This window comes from Manis javanica, chromosome 4 (assembly GCF_040802235.1).
Source record: "Manis javanica isolate MJ-LG chromosome 4, MJ_LKY, whole genome shotgun sequence".
Taxonomy (NCBI): domain Eukaryota; kingdom Metazoa; phylum Chordata; class Mammalia; order Pholidota; family Manidae; genus Manis; species Manis javanica.
The window spans coordinates 33,348,203-33,363,845 of NC_133159.1; the positions used below are offsets into that span (position 1 = coordinate 33,348,203).

General features: G+C 38.7%; 1 long non-coding RNA gene across 1 annotated transcript in view; it reads left to right on the forward strand.

Moving 5' to 3' along the window:
• Window positions 1-331: 331 nt before the first annotated feature.
• LOC140848675 (uncharacterized) overlaps window positions 332-15,643 on the forward strand; it is a 36,443-nt gene continuing 21,131 nt past the window's right edge. Inside the window, exons 1-2 of the long non-coding RNA XR_012129774.1 lie at window positions 332-569; window positions 14,111-14,500. This is a non-coding gene — a long non-coding RNA (uncharacterized lncRNA). The remainder of the gene's footprint in view (window positions 570-14,110; window positions 14,501-15,643) is intronic.

A 15,643-nucleotide genomic window follows, 5' to 3' on the forward strand; every position in this document is an offset into this window, starting at 1 on the left:
GTGTAAGTCATTGTAGGATATTGCAACTGGCTGCTGTCTTGAAGGACTGTCCTTGCACTTCCTCTCTTAGATGAAAAGTGAGGGCTTCTTGTGTTCACATGAGATCCAGATATCATAAGAGGGTGTGTACAGGCATGAGTGGTGCAAGGGGTGTGCTGTACCACCCCCAGCTTGTGTGCCTCTCTGGATGTGCTCAGGTGCCCTGCCCAGACCTTAACTGCTTGTTCAGTGGAGAGTCCTGCCCTGCTGCCAGGCCTCATCTAATGCTACCGACCTTTTCAGCCTCTCTGAGGCTTTCTCTTGCTCTCTTTTTTACCACCGATCTAGGGGAAGCCTGCTGCTGCTGTGCCATGAAGACAGTCAAGCAGCTCTATGGAGAGGCCTGGGTGGGGAGGAACTGCGTCCTCCTGCCGACAGCCAGGGAAATGCGCCATCTTGGAAGTGATCCTCCAGTTCTAGTCTGGCTTCCAGGGACCTGCGGCTCTCACTGACATCTTCACTACAACCCTGAGAGACCCTGAGCCAGAACCACCAGGAAGAAGATCCAGAATTCATGACCTCCAGAAACTGTGAGATAAATGCTTATTGTTTTAAACCACTAAGTTGATGTAATTTGTCTTGTAGCAGCAAAAGATGCTTGTACAGCATCTTTAAGGTATCCCCAGTGATTATTGACCTTGGTGTCAGTAGTTATCATTCCCATGTGTAAAGCAGGGATAATAATTGTACCTCATATGCTCAAAATAGTGCCTAGAATGAAGTGAGAATTCAATAGATGTACTTTAGTAGTACTGGTAGTGGTAGCAGTCGCAAGATTCAAATTCCCAGGAAAGAGAAGATGATAGAATTAGTTTGGGTTATGTGCCCTCTTTCTGGGCAAGGGAGCCCAGGGAACTAGGATTGAAAGTCCCACCAACTCTGTGTTTCCCCAAAGGAAGTTAACATGCTGTTGCCAGAGTAAAGGACAGTGGTTGCTAGACAAGCAAAAGCAGCACTAGCTACAAAGGGTGTGCGTATTTTTAAGGTTCTTTATACACAAAGCCAAATTGCAATATACACTCTCCTGGCAACAGCTTGAGCACATCGCTCTTATTCCACCTTTGCCAATATTGCTATTATCCTGAAGAAAAGAAGAGTCAGTTTAATGGATGCAAAATAAGGATATGTTATGGTTGCATAAATCTGCACTTCAGCAGGGAAGTTAAACATGTTTCCATGTCTTATTGGCTGGTGGGATTTCCTGTTTAGTGAATTAAGGAGCACTCATCTAAAAAGTGGAATCAATCAAAAATCTTTATTCACTTATGTGAATTATTTATGTGCCAATGGTATCTGTTCATTTTCTGACATATATTACAAATATTTCTTCAGTGTATGCTGTTTGTTCTAATTTTGTTTATGAAACTTTTGCTCATTATCTTAATTTTTTTTGTATCATTAATATACACTCACATGAACAACATTATGGTTACTAGATTCCCCCCATTATAAAGTCCCCACCACATACCCCATTACAGTCATTGTCCATCAGCATAGTAAGGTGCTATAGAATCACTATTTGTCTTCTCTGTGCTATGCTGCCTTCCCTGTGCCCACCCCTCTACATTATGTGTGCTAATCGTAATGCCCCTTTTCCCCCTTATCCCTCCCTTCCCACACATCCTCCCCAGTCCCTTTCCCTTTGGTAACTGTTAGTCCATTCTTGGGTTCTGTGAGTCTGCTGTTAGTTTGTTCCTTCAGTTTTTGCTTTGTTCTTATACTCCACAGATGGGTGAAATCATTTGATACTTGTCTTTCTCTTCCTGGCTAATTTCACTGAGCATAATACCCTCTAACTCCATCCATGTTGTTGCAAATGGTAGGATCTGTTTTCTTCTCTTGGCTGAATAATATTCCATTGTGTATATGTACCACATCTTCTTTATCCATTCATCTACTGATGGACACTTAAGTTGCTTCCATTTCTTGGCTATTGTAAATAGTGCTGCAATAAACATAGGGGTGCATATGTCTTTTTCAAACTGGGATCCTGCATTCTTAGGGTAAATTCCTAGGAGTGGAATTCCTGGGTCAAATGGTATTTCTATTTTTAGTTTTTTGAGGAAACTCCATACTGCTTTCCACAATGGTTGAACTAATTTACATTCCCACCAGCAGTATAGGAGGGTTCCCCTTTCTCCACACCCTTGCCAACATTTATTGTTGTTTGTCTTTTGGATGGTGGCCATCCTTACTGGTGTGAGGTGATATCTCATTGCGTTTTTAATTTGCATTTCTCTGATGATAAGCAATGTGGAGCATCTTTTCATGTGCCTGTTGGCCATCTGAATTTCTTCTTTGGAGAAGTGTCTGTTCAGATACTCTGCCCATTTTTAATTGGCTTATTTGCTTTTTGTTTGTTGAGGTGCATGAGCTATTTATATAATTTGGATATCAACCCCTTATCAGATATGTCATTTATGAATATATTCTCTCATACTGTATAATTTTTTTTGTTCTACTGATGGTGTCCTTTGCTGTACAGAAGCTTTTTAGTTTGATATAGTCCCACTTGTTCATTTTTGCTTTTGTTTCCCTTGCCTGGGGAGACATGTTCATGAAGAAGTTGCTCATGTTTATGTCCAAGAGATTTTTGCCAATTTTTTTTCTAAGAGTTTTATGGTTTCATGACTTACATTCAGGTCTTTGATCCATTTTGAGTTTACTTTTGTGTATGGGGTTAGACAATAATCCAGTTTCATTCTCTTATATGTAGCTGTCCAGTTTTGCCAACACGAGCTGTTGAAGAGTCTGTCATTTCCCCATTGTATATCCATGGCTCCTTTATTGTATATTAACTGACCATATATGCTTGGGTTAATATCTGGACTCTCTAGTCTGTTCCATTGGTCTATGGGTTTGTTCTTGTGCCAGTACCAAATTGTCTTGATTACTGTGGCTTTGTAGTAGAGCTTGAAGTCAAGGAGCATAATTCCCCCTGCTTCATGTACAATATCATGTCATCTGCAAACAGTGACAGTTTGACTTCTTCCTTATCAATCTGGATGCCTTTTATTTATTTGTGTTGTCTAATTGCTGTGGCTAGGACCTCTAGAACTATGTTGAATAAAAGAAGAAAGAGTGGGCATCCCTGTCTTGTTCCTGATCTTAAAGGAAAGGCTTTCAGCTTCTCGCTGTTAAGTATAATGTTGGCTGTGGGTTTGTCATATATGGCCTTTATTATGTTGAGGTACTTGCCCTCTATACATATTTTGTTGAGAGTTTTTATCATGAATGGATGTTGGATTTTGTCAAATGCTTTTTCAGCATCTATGGAGATGATCATGTCGTTTTTGTCCTTCTTTTTTGTTGATGTAGTGGATGATGTTGATGGTTTTTCAAATGTTGTACCATTCTTGCATCCCTGGGATGAATCCTACTTAATCATGATGAATGATCTTTTTGATGTATTTTTGAATTCAGTTTGCTAATATTTTGTTAAGTGCTTTTACATCTATGTTCATTAGGGATATTGGTCTGTGATTTTCCTTTTTTTGTGGTGTCAGCCTGGTTTTGGTACTAGAGTGATACTGGCCTCATAGAATGAGTTAGGGAGTATTCCATCCTCTTCTACTTTTTGGAAAACTTTAAGGAGGATAGGTATTATGTCTTCTCTAAATGTTTGATAAAATTTAGCTGTGAAACCATCTGGTCCGGGTCTTTTGTTCTTAGGTAGCTTTTGATTACCAATTCAATTTCCTTGCTGGTAATTGGTATTTTCAGATTTTCTGTTTCTTCCTGGGTCAGTCTTGGAAGGTTGTATTTTTCTAGAAAGTTGTCCATTTCTTCTAGGTTATCCAGTTTGTTACCATAAACTTTTTCATACTATTCTCTCATAATTCTTTGTATTTCTGTGGTGTCCATAGGGATTTTTCCTTTCTCATTTCTGATTTTGTTTATGTGTGTAGAGTCTCTTTTTTTTTTTGATAAGTCTGGCTAGGGATTTATCTGCTTTGTTTATTTTCTCAAAGAATCAGCTCCTGCTCTCATTGATTCTTTCCATTGTTTTATTCTTCTCAATTTTATTTATTTCTACTTTAATCTTTATTATGTCCCTCTTCTACTGACTTTGGGCCTCATTTGTTCTTCCTTTTCTAGTTTCATTAATTGTGAGTTTAGACTTTTCATTTGGGATTGTTCTTCTTTCATGAGGTAAGCCTGTATTGCAATATATTTCCCTCTTAGCAAAGCCTTTGCTGCGTCCCACAGATTTCTGGGTGTTGAATTATTGTTGTCATTTGTCTCCATATATTGCTTGATCTCTGTTTTTATTTAGTCATTGATCCATTGATTATTTAGGAGCATGTTATTAAACCTCCATGTGTTTGTGGGCTTTTTCATTTTCTTTGTGCAATTTATTTCTAGTTTCATACCTTTGTGATCAGAGAAGCTGGTTGGTACAATTATCTTTTTGAATTTACTGAGGTTCTTTTTCTGGCCTAGTATATGATCTATTCTTGAAAATGTTCCATGTGCACTTGAGAAGAATGTGTATCCTGTTGCTTTTGGATGGAGTAGTCTGTAGATGTCTGTTAGGTCCATCTGTTCTAGTACGTTGTTCAGTGCCTTTGTCTCTTTACTTATTTTCTATCTGGTTGATCTGTCCTTTTGAGTGAGTGGTGTGTTGAAGTCTCCTAAAATGAATGCATTGCATTCTCTTTCTCCCTTTACTTCTGTTAGTATCTGTTTCACATATGTAGGTGATCCTGTGTTGGGTGCATAGATATTAATAATAGTTATATCCTCTTGTTAGACTGACCCCTTTATCATTACATAATTTCCTTCTTTGTCTCTTGTTATTTTCTTTGTTTTGAAGTCTATTTTGTCTGATACAAGTACTGCAACACCTGATTTTTTTCTCCCTATTATTTGCATGAAATATCTTTTTCCATCCCTTTACTTTCAGTCTGTGTATGTCTTTGGGTTTCAAATGAGTCTCATGAAGGCAGCATATAGATGGGTCTTGCTTTTTATCCATTCAGTGACTCTACATCTTTTGATTGGTGTATTCAGACAATTTACATTTAGGGTGATTATTGATAGGTATGTACTTATTGCCATTGCAGGCTTTAGATTCATGGTTACCAAAGGTTCAAGGGCAATTCCCTTACTATCTAATAGTCTAATTTAACTCACTTCATATGCTAATACAAACACAACCTAAAGATTCTTTTTTTTCCCTCTTTCATTGTTTGTATGTTATGAATCATATTTTGTACTCTTTGTCTATCCTTTGGGTGACATGGATTTAGCCTTAGGCATACTTCCATCTATAGGAGTACCTACCCCCAAAATTCACTGTAAAGGTGGTTTGAGGGAGATAAATTCTCTCAGCTTTTGCTTCTCTGAAAATTCTTTAATCCTTCCTTCAAATTTAAATGATAACCTTGCCGGGTAGAGTATTCCTGGTTCAAGGACCTTCTGTTTCTTTGTATTAAATATATCATGCTATTCCCTCTGGCCTGTAAGGTTTCTGTTGAGAAATCTGATGATAGCCTGATGGGTTTTCCTTTGTAGGTGATCTTTTCTCTCTCTCTAGCTGCTTTTAAAAGTCTGCCTTTATCCTTGATTTTTGCCATTTTAATTATTATATATCTTGATGTTGTCTTCCTTGGGTCCCTTATGTTGGAAGATCTGTGTACCTCCATGACCTGAGAGACTATCTCCTTCCCCACATTGGGGAAGTCTGCAGAAATTACTTCCTCAATGACACTTTTCTATCCCTTTCTCTCCCTCTTCTTCTTCTGGTACCCCTGTTATGCGAATATTGTTCCATTTGAATTGATCAGACAGTTCTCTCAAAATTCTTTCATTCTTAGAGATTCTTTTTTCTCTCTGTGCCTCAGATTCTTTGTATTCTTCTTCTCTAATTTCTATTCCATTTACCATCTCTTCTACCACATCTAATCTGCTTTTAAATCCCTCCATTGTATGTTTCATTTCAGATTTGGAATTTCTTAATGATTGAATTTAATTTTGTTAAATTTGTTCCTGAGTTCTTGAATATTTTTCTGTACCTCCATAAGCATGTTTATGATTTTTATTTTGAACTCTCTTTCAGGAAGATTGGTGAGTTCAGTTTCATTTGGCCCTTTTTCTGGGGTTTGTGAGATTTTGATCTGAACCATTTTCTTTTGATGTTTCAAATTTCTGTGTGGTGCCCTCTAGTGTCCAGAAGCTCCAGTCTCTGGAGCTTCTCAGCCCCTAGAGTGAGGTTGGGGGTTGTAGGGGAGCGGAGCTGATGACTGGAGTTAGGAAAGATCTGTTCCCTGATTCCTGTCTGCTGTGCCTCTCTCCAGTATCAGAGGCAGTGGGCTGAGCACACAGGTGTAAGACTCTGTGCTTTGCATCTCTAGCTGTTGTAGGCAGGGCCTCCCTCTGACTGGCCTGATGCCAGCACAGTGACTGCCCGAACTGCTGCCATCAGGCCAGGAGGAAGTCTCTGCAGGTTGTGTATCACAGTGGGGGGCTTTTGAGCTGAGTAGGCAGCCAGGGGGACGGGGTGCCTGAAGCTCCTCAAAGTTCCCAATTTGCTGGGCAGAGTGTGCACAGACAACCTTGTCCCCCTATCCCTTCTCCTGTGCAGCAAGCTCCATGCAAACCCTGCCCCTTTAGCAGCCCTCTCACTGTTAGGAAGCCTCTCAGACTGCCTGCCTTTACCTTGTCCCAGAGCAGTCGGGTGTGGATCCTGTCCTGCACAAATGACTGGAATCTGTCTCTCAAGCACTCTGCCTGTCCCAGCTCCCCATTCTCCAGAGCACCGCACAACATAGGTTTCTGCTCACAAAGCAGATCTCCAGGGCTGGGTGTTCAGCAGTCCCAGGCTTCCACCCCATCCCCACTCTGTTTCTCTTCTTCCTGCTGGTGAGCTGGGTTTGGGGAAGGGCTTGGGTCCCACTGGATCAAGGCTTTGGTACATTACTCTGTTTTGTAAGGTCTGCTCTGTTCGTAAGGTCTGTATGCAATGTGGTTCAGCCATCTTTCCTGTTGCTGTTTTAGGGTTACTTGTATTAACTATATTTTCGCACTATATCTGTGATTTTGGGAGGAGTTCTCTGTCTCACCTCTCATGCTGCCATCTTTGACATTCTGTAGGATGCCTTTTTGTTCTACTGATGGTGTCCTTAGCTGTACAGAAATTTTTAGTTTGATATAGTTCCAATTCTTCATTTTTGCTTTGGTTTCCCTTGTCCATGGAGATATGTTCATGAAGAAGTTGCTCATGTTTATATTCGAGACAGTTTTGCCTTTATTTTCTTCTAAGAGTTTTATGGTTTCATGACTTACATTCAGGTCCTTGATCCGTTTTGAGTTTACTTTTGTGTATGGAGTTAGACAGTAATCCAGTTTCATTCTCTTACATGTAGCTGTCCAGTTTTGCCAACAGCGGCTGTTGAAGAGACTGTCAGTTCTCCATTGTATACCCATGGCTCCTTTATCGTATATTAACTGACCATATATGCTTGGGTTAATATATAGACTCTATTCTGTTCCACTGGTCTATGGGTCTATTCTTGTGCCAGTACCAAATTGTCTTGATTACTGTGGTTTTGTAGTAGAGTTTTAAGTTGAGTAGTGAGATCCCCCCTGCTTTATTCTTCCTTCTTGCAATTGCTTTGGCTATTCAGGGTCTTTTGTGCTTCCATATGAATTTTAGAACTATTTGTTCCAGTTTGTCGAAGAATGCTGTTGGTATTTTGATAGAGATTGCATTTAATCTGTAGATTGCTTTAGGCAGAATGGCCATTTTAACAATATTAATTCTTCCTAGCCAAGAGCATGGGATGAATTTCCATTTATTAGTATTCTCTTCAGTTTATCTTAGGAGTATCTTGTAGTTTTAAGGGTATAGGTCTTTCACTTCCTTGGTTAGGTTTATTCCTAGGTATTTTATTCTTTTTGATGCAATTGTGAATGGATTGTTTTCCTGATTTCTCTTTCTGCTAGTTCATTGTTAGTGTATTGGAAAGCAACAGATTTCTGTGTATTAATTTTGTATCCTGCAATTTTGCTGAATTCTGATATTAGTTCTAGCAGTTTTGGAGTAGATTCTTCAGGGTTTTTTTTTTCTGTACAATATCATGTCATCTGCAAGTTGTGACAGTTTGATCCCTTACCAATCTTGATGCCTTTTATTTCTTTGTGCTGTCTAATTGCCATGGCTAGGATCTCCAGTACTATGTTGAATAAAAGCAGGGAGAGTGGGGATCCTTGTCTTGTTCCCGATCTTAGAGGTAAAGAATTCAACTTCTCACTGTTAAGTATGATGTTGGCTGTGGGTTTGTCATATATGGCCTTTATTATGTTGAGTTACTTGCCCTCTATACCCATTTTGTTGAGAGTTTTTATCATGAATGGATGTTGAATTTTGTTGAATCCTTTTTCAGCATCTATGGAAATGATATGTCATCTTTGTCCTTTTTTTTGTTGATGTGGTGGATGATATTGATGGATTTTCAAATGTTGTACCATCCTTGCATTCCTGGGATCAATTCCACTTGATCATGGTGTATGATCCTCTTCATGTATTTTTGAATTTGGTTTGCTAATATTTTGTTGAGTATTTTTGCATCTACGTTCATCAGGGATATTGGTCTGTAGTTTTCTTTTTTTGTCTTTGCCTGATTTTGGTATTAGAATGATGCTGGCTTCATAGAATAAGTTTGGAAGTATTCCCTACTCTTCTATTTTTTGGAAAACTTAATGAGAATAAGTATTATGTCTTCTCTAAATGTCTTATAAAATTCAGCAGTGAATCCATCTGGTATGGGGTTTTTGTTCTTGGGTAGTTTTTTCATTATCAGTTCAATTTCATTGCTGGTAATTGGTCTTTTCAGATTTTCTGTTTCTTCCTGGGTCAGTCTTGGAAGATTGTATTTTTCTACAAAGTTGTCCATTTCTTCTATGTTATCCAGTTTGTTAGCATATAGATTTTCATTGTATTCTCTAATAATTCTTTGTATTTCTGTGGTATCTGTCATAATTTTTCCTTTCTCATTTCTGTTCTGTTTATGTGTGTAGAGTCTCTTTTCTTCTTAATAAGTCTGGCTAGGGGTTTATCTATTTTCTTTATTTTCCCAAAAAAACAGCTCTTGGTTTCATTAATGCTTTCTATTGTTTTATTCTTCTCAATTTTATTTATTTATTTTCTGATCTTTATTATGTACCTCCTTCTGCTGACTTTGGGCTTCATTTGTTCTTCATCTTCCAGTTTCAATAATTGTGAACTTAGACTATTCATTTGGGATTATTCTTCCTTCTTTAAATAGGCCTGGATTGCTATATACTTCCCCCTTAGAACTGCCTTCACTGCTTCTCCAGAAGTTGGGGAATTGTGCTGTTGTTTTCATTTGTCTCCATATATTGATTGATCTATGTTTTAGTCTGATCATTGATCCATTGATTATTTAGGAGCATGTTGTTAAGCCTCCATGTGTTTGTGAGCCTTTTTGTTTTCTTTGTATAGTTTATTTCTAGTTTTACACCCTCGTGATCCCAGAATTTGGTTGGTAAAATTTCAATCTTTTTGAATTTACTGAGGCTCTTTTTGTGGCCTAGTATGTGGTCAATTGTGGAAAATGTTCCATGTGCACTTGAAAAATGTGTATCCTGCTTCTTTTGGGTGTAGAGTTCTGTAGATATGTGTTAGGTCCATCTGTTCAAATGTGTTGTTCAGTGCCTCTGTGTCCTTACTTATTTTCTGTCTGGTTGACCTCTCCTTTGGAGTGAGTGGAGGGTTGAAGTCTCCTAGAATGAATGCATTAAATTCGATTTCCCTTTTAATTCTGTTAGTATTTGTTTCACATATGTAGGTGCTCCTCTATTGAGTGCATAGATATTTATAATGTTTATATCTTCTTGTTGGATTGACCCCTGTATCATTATGCAATGTCCTTCTTTGTCTCTTGTTACTTTCTTTGTTTTGAAGTCTATTTTGTCTGACACAAGTACTGCAACATCTGCTTTTTTCTCCCTATTAGTTACATGAAATATCTTTTTCCATCCCTTCACTTTTAGTCTGTGTATCTTTTTGGGTTTTAAGTGAGTTCTCTTGTAGGCAGCATATAGTTGGGTATTGTTTTTTTATCCATTCAGTGCTGCTGTGTCTTTTGGTTGGTGCATTCAGACTATTTACATTTAGGGTGATTATCGATAGTTATGTACTTTTTGCCATTGTAGACTTTTACATTCATGGTTACTAAAGGTTCAAGGGTAACTTTCTTACTATCTAAGAGTCTAACTTAACTCACTTAGTATGCTATTACAAACACAATCTAAAGGTTCTTTTTTCCCCCTCCTTTTCTTCCTCCTCCATTAATTAAAAAAATTTTTTTATTAAGGTGTTACTGATATACACTCTTATGAAGGTTTCACATGAAAAACAATGTAGTTACTACATTTACCCATATTATCAAGTCCCCACCCATACCCCAATGCAGTCACTGTCCATCACTGTAGTAAGATGCCACAGATTCACTATTTGCCTTCCCTGTGTTACACTGTTTTCCCAGTGATTGCCCACAGCATGTGTACTAAACATAATACCCCTCAATCCCCTTCTTCCTCCCTCCCCACCCACCCTCTCACACCGCTCCCACACTCCTCCTCTTTGGTAACCACTAGTCCTTTCTTGGAGTCTCTGAGTCTGCTGCAATTTTGTTCCTTCAGTTTTACTTCATTGTTCTACTCCACAAATGAGGGAAATCATTTCACACTTGTCTTTCTCTGCCTGGCTTATTTTAACTGAGCATAATGTCCTCCAGCTCCATCCATGTTGTTGCAAATGGTAGGATTTGTTTCTTTCTTATGGCTGAATAGTATTCCTTTGTATATATGTACCACTTCTTCTTTATCCATTCATCTACTGATGAACACTTAGGCTGCTTCCATATCTTGTCTATTGTAAGTAGTGCTGAAATAAACATAGGGGTGCGCTATGTTTATTGCTGCACTATTTACAATAGCCAAGATATGGAAGCAACCTAAATGTCCATCAGTAGATGAATGGATAAAGAAGATATGATACATATACACAATGGAATATTACTCAGCCATAAGAAAAAAACAGATCCTACCAATTGCAACAACATGGATGGAGCTAGAGGGTATTGTACTCAGTGAAATAAGCCAGGTGGAGAAAGACAAGTACCAAATGATTTTACTCATATGTGGAGTATAAGAAGAAAGGAAAACTGAAGGAACAAAACAGCAGCAGAATCACAGAACCCAAGAATGGACTAACAGTTACCAAAGGGAAAGGGACTGGGGAGGATGGGTGGGAAGGGAGGGAAAAGGGTGGGGAAAAAGAAAGAGGGCATTACAATTAGCATGTATAGTGCGTGGGGAGCACAGGGAGGGCTGTGCAACACAGAGAAGAGAAGTAGTGATTTTACAGCAATTTACTACGCAGATGGACAGTGACTGTGAAGGGGTATGTGGGGGGGGGGGGACTTGGTGAAGGGGGGAGCCTAGTAAACATAATGTTCTTCATGTAATTGTAGATTAATGATGCCAAAATTAAAAAATATATAAATAAAATAAACATAGGGGTGCATATGTCTTTTTGAGTCTGAAAAGTTGTATTCTTTGGGTAAATTCCAAGGAGTGGGATTCCCATGTCAAATGATATTTCTATTTTTAGTTTTCTGAGGAACCTCCATATTTATTTCCACAATGGTTGAACTAGCTTACATTCCCACCAGCAGTGTAGGAGGGTTCCCCTTTCTCCTCTTCCTCTCCAGCATTTGCTGTTCTTAGTTTTTTCGATGCTGGCCATCCTTACTGGTGTGAGGTGATATCTCATTGTGGTTTTTATTTGCATTTCCCTGATGATTAGTGATGTGGAGCATCTTTTCATGTGTCTGTTTGCCATCTGAATTTCTTCTTTCTCCTCCATTCTTTATATATTAGGTATCATATTCTGTACTTTTTCTATCCCTTTTTATTACCTCTTGTGGCAGTTCTTAAACCTTAGGAACATGTCCATCTATAGCAGTCCCCCAAAATACACTGTAGAGATGGTTTTGGGAGCTAAATTCTCTTTTGCTTATCTGGAAATTCTTTAATCCTTCCTTCAAAGTTAAATGATAATCTTGCCATATAAAGTATTCATGGTTCGAGGCCCTTCTGTTTCATTGCATTAACTATATCATGCCACTCCCTTCTGGTCTGTAAGGTTTCTGTTGAGAAGTCTGATGATAGCCTGATGGGTTTTCTTTTGTATGTGATCTTATTTCTCTCTCTGGTTGCTTTTAATATTCTGTGTTTATCCTTGATCTTTGCCATTTTAATTATTATATGTCTTGGTGTTGTCCTCCTGGGGTCCCTTGTGCTGAGAGATCTGTGTACCTCTATGGCCTGAGAGACTATCTCCTTCCTCATATTTGGGAAGTTTTCAGCAATTACTTTCTCAAGGACACTTTCTATGTTTTTTTTTTTCTTTCTTCTTCTTCTGGTACCCCTATAATACGAATATTGTTCCGTTTGGATTGATCAGACAGTTCTCTTAGTATTCTTTCATTCTTAGAGATCCCTTTTTCTCTCTGTGCCTCAGCTTCTTTGTATTCCTGTTCCCTAATTTCTATTTCATTTATCGTCTCCTCCACCATATCTAATCTGCTTTTTTATACTCTCCATTTTGTTCTTCAATGATTGGATATCCATCCTAAATTCGTTCCTGAGTTCTTGAATATTTTTCTGTACCTCCTTCCACATGTTAATGATTATTGTTTTAAAATCCCTTTCAGGAAGATTCATGAGGTCCATTACATTTGAATCTTTCTCAGGTGTTGTATTCATAATTTTGCTTTTAACCAGGTTCCTTTGGCATTTCATATTTGTGTATGGCATCCTCTAGTGCCCAGAAGCCCTACTCTCTGGAGCTGCTCAGCCCCTGGAGCAATGTCAGGGGTTGCAAGGAAGCAGTGTTGGTGCTTGGGGGAGGAAAGAGCTGTTTCCTGCTTCCCAGCTGCTATGCCTGTCTCCACTGCCAGAACCAGTGGGCCAAACACACAGATGTAAGCTTCTATGCTTTGTTTGTAGCTGCCATAGGTGAGGCTTCCCTCTGGCTGGCCTGATGCCAGGACAGGGGTTGCCAGTTTGCGAACCTGAGTCAGGTGCATCCTAGCCAGGAGGAAGACACAGCAGGCTGTGTATCACAGTGGGGGGCCTTGGAGCTGCATAGCCAGCCAGGGGGATGGAATGCCTGAAGATCATTTTAGCTCCCAACCTGTTGGGCAGAATTCACCTGGACAATTTTGTCTACCTGACCTTTCTCCTGAGCAGTAAGGTCTGTGCAATCCTTGCCCCTTTAGCAGCCTTTTCACTTTAAAGAAGTCTCTCAGACTGCCCACTCAGATCAGCCATATATGAATCCCTGTTTTCCACAATCAGCTGGAATCTCTATCTCTCCAGGTATTATTTAGCTTTCCAATTGCACTAAATCACCAGAGCACCATGCAGTGTAGGTTCATGCTCCCAGAGCAGATCTCCAGGGCTAGGTGTTCAGACATCCCAGGCCTCCACTCCCTCCCTGCCATTTCTCTTCCTCCTGCCAGTGAGCTGGGGTGGGAGAAGGGCTTGGGCCCTGCCAAATCAAAGCTTTGGTACATTACCCTGTTCCGTGAGGTCTGCTCTTTTCTCCAGGTGTATGCAGTCTGGTGCAGCCTTCTTTCGTGTTGCTTTTTCAGGATTAGTTGTATTAAGTTATATTTTTATATTATATGTGATTTTAGGATGAGGTCTCTGTCTCACCTTTCACACCACCATCTTTAATCCAATCTCTCATTATGTTAAATTTTTACCAAGAGATACTGATCAAACTTTTCATTTGTTCTAGTCTATTCTTTTATGCTTGGCAAGTCCATCACATTCTATCTCTTTTCTATAACTATAATCTATAATTATTTATATCTACAACAATCTAACTATATTCTTTTAGCGAATGGTTACTGGTATTTTATTATTTTCATTTGATTTGAATTTGTGTTGATATGATTTTGATGTATACTATGAAATGTGGGTCTTAAAACCAGATTATTTTTTTGGACTTTTATGTTTTAATGTCTGATAGGGAAAAACAGTCACAAGTGGAAGAGTTTTGAAGAACACCACCTAAATGCATGTTCCCAAAGCCCTCTACATTCTAGTGCCCATTCTGGAGCTTTGCAACAACCAAAGTGAGCCCAGAGCAGACCTTTCAGATGTGTCCAAGGCCACAGATTTTCCTGAGTCCTCTGGGGAGTGGCAATACGGTATGGGAGTTCATCGTGGAAATGGGAAAGAAAAAGTGATGAATGGCAGTAGAAATGGCTTCTCCTTCTTCAAATTCTGCTGTGGAGACCAACAGTTTCTTGATTCCAGCTTGTGAATTTTGGTTCTTCATTCGAAGATGTGATGCACCAGCTTCGCTGTGCTGTGTCGTCATCATTGGAGGGGCTGATCTTGCTGGCTATCTTGGAAGGTGGGTGATACCCAAATGTAATGAAGGATTATAATACCTAGATGTATTGAATGAGTAAGTATTTACCTGTTTAGTAAGTGTTGATGAATACCAATGTCCATTTGTATCTGAAAAGGCTGGAAAGTAAAGGTGTGGTCATTATTTACCAGCCCATTTGCCACTGGCTCTCCAGGACCCATACATGAATAATTTTCATTTTCTGTTGGTTTGCTGGTATATAGGAATCCCTGACTCCCACAGATTGCAGTCAATTTAAGGGGATAGCATCTTAGAAGGGAGAGACAAAGCTGAACAGTCACAATGGGTGGGTGCTTTTGAGGCTAAGCCAGGGCAAAGAGAACTGTAACAAAAGCATGTTAAGAACAACAAAGGTGATATAATTAAACCTCAAAAAAGACTTCCTCAAACTGCAAGACTTGATTTCTGAATTTAAAAACTCGGTAGACTGATTACAAAGTCTGGTCAGAACTGAGAACAGAATTAACATTCTGATTGATGTCTAAATTTAAAAAAATTATAATCCAAAGTATAAATACAAAAGAAATTGCAATCTTGAGTGAAAAAAAAAAGTTGACTTAAATGAGAGGCCTAGGAAACTCAACAGGCTAATACTAAGAATTACAGAGGGTGAAAAAGAAAAATGTAGGGAGAAACAATAATTAAAGCATAAGCAGAAAAATGCAACTTTGTCTAGTCCAGTGTGAGGTTATTTTACCCAGGCTGATCCCAGTTCTTTGGCCTACATGTGACAAACACACCTGAGTATAAATGATGAAAACAGAAGGAAAAAGAGAGATTACAGATGAAAACCTCCTGGAGCAAAAAAAAAAAAAAAAAAAAAAAAAGATGAGTTTTCAGATTGAAAGAGCTCAAATAATCCCAGGCATTAAAAAAGGGGAGAAAAGGCAAAAAGTACACTTCCATTGAAGTTTCTAAACTTCAGGGATAAAGAGAAAAGTCTTACAAACTTCTCTTATAAATAGAACAGGTTACCTACAAAGGGAAAAAGAATCTAACATTGGATACTTCATTTATAACAATGAAAGATAAAAGATAGTTAAACAATGACTATAGATTATATTGAGGGAAGTGGGCTGTGTGATTCAATAATCCTAAATCCAAGAGGACTAATTTATTTGACAG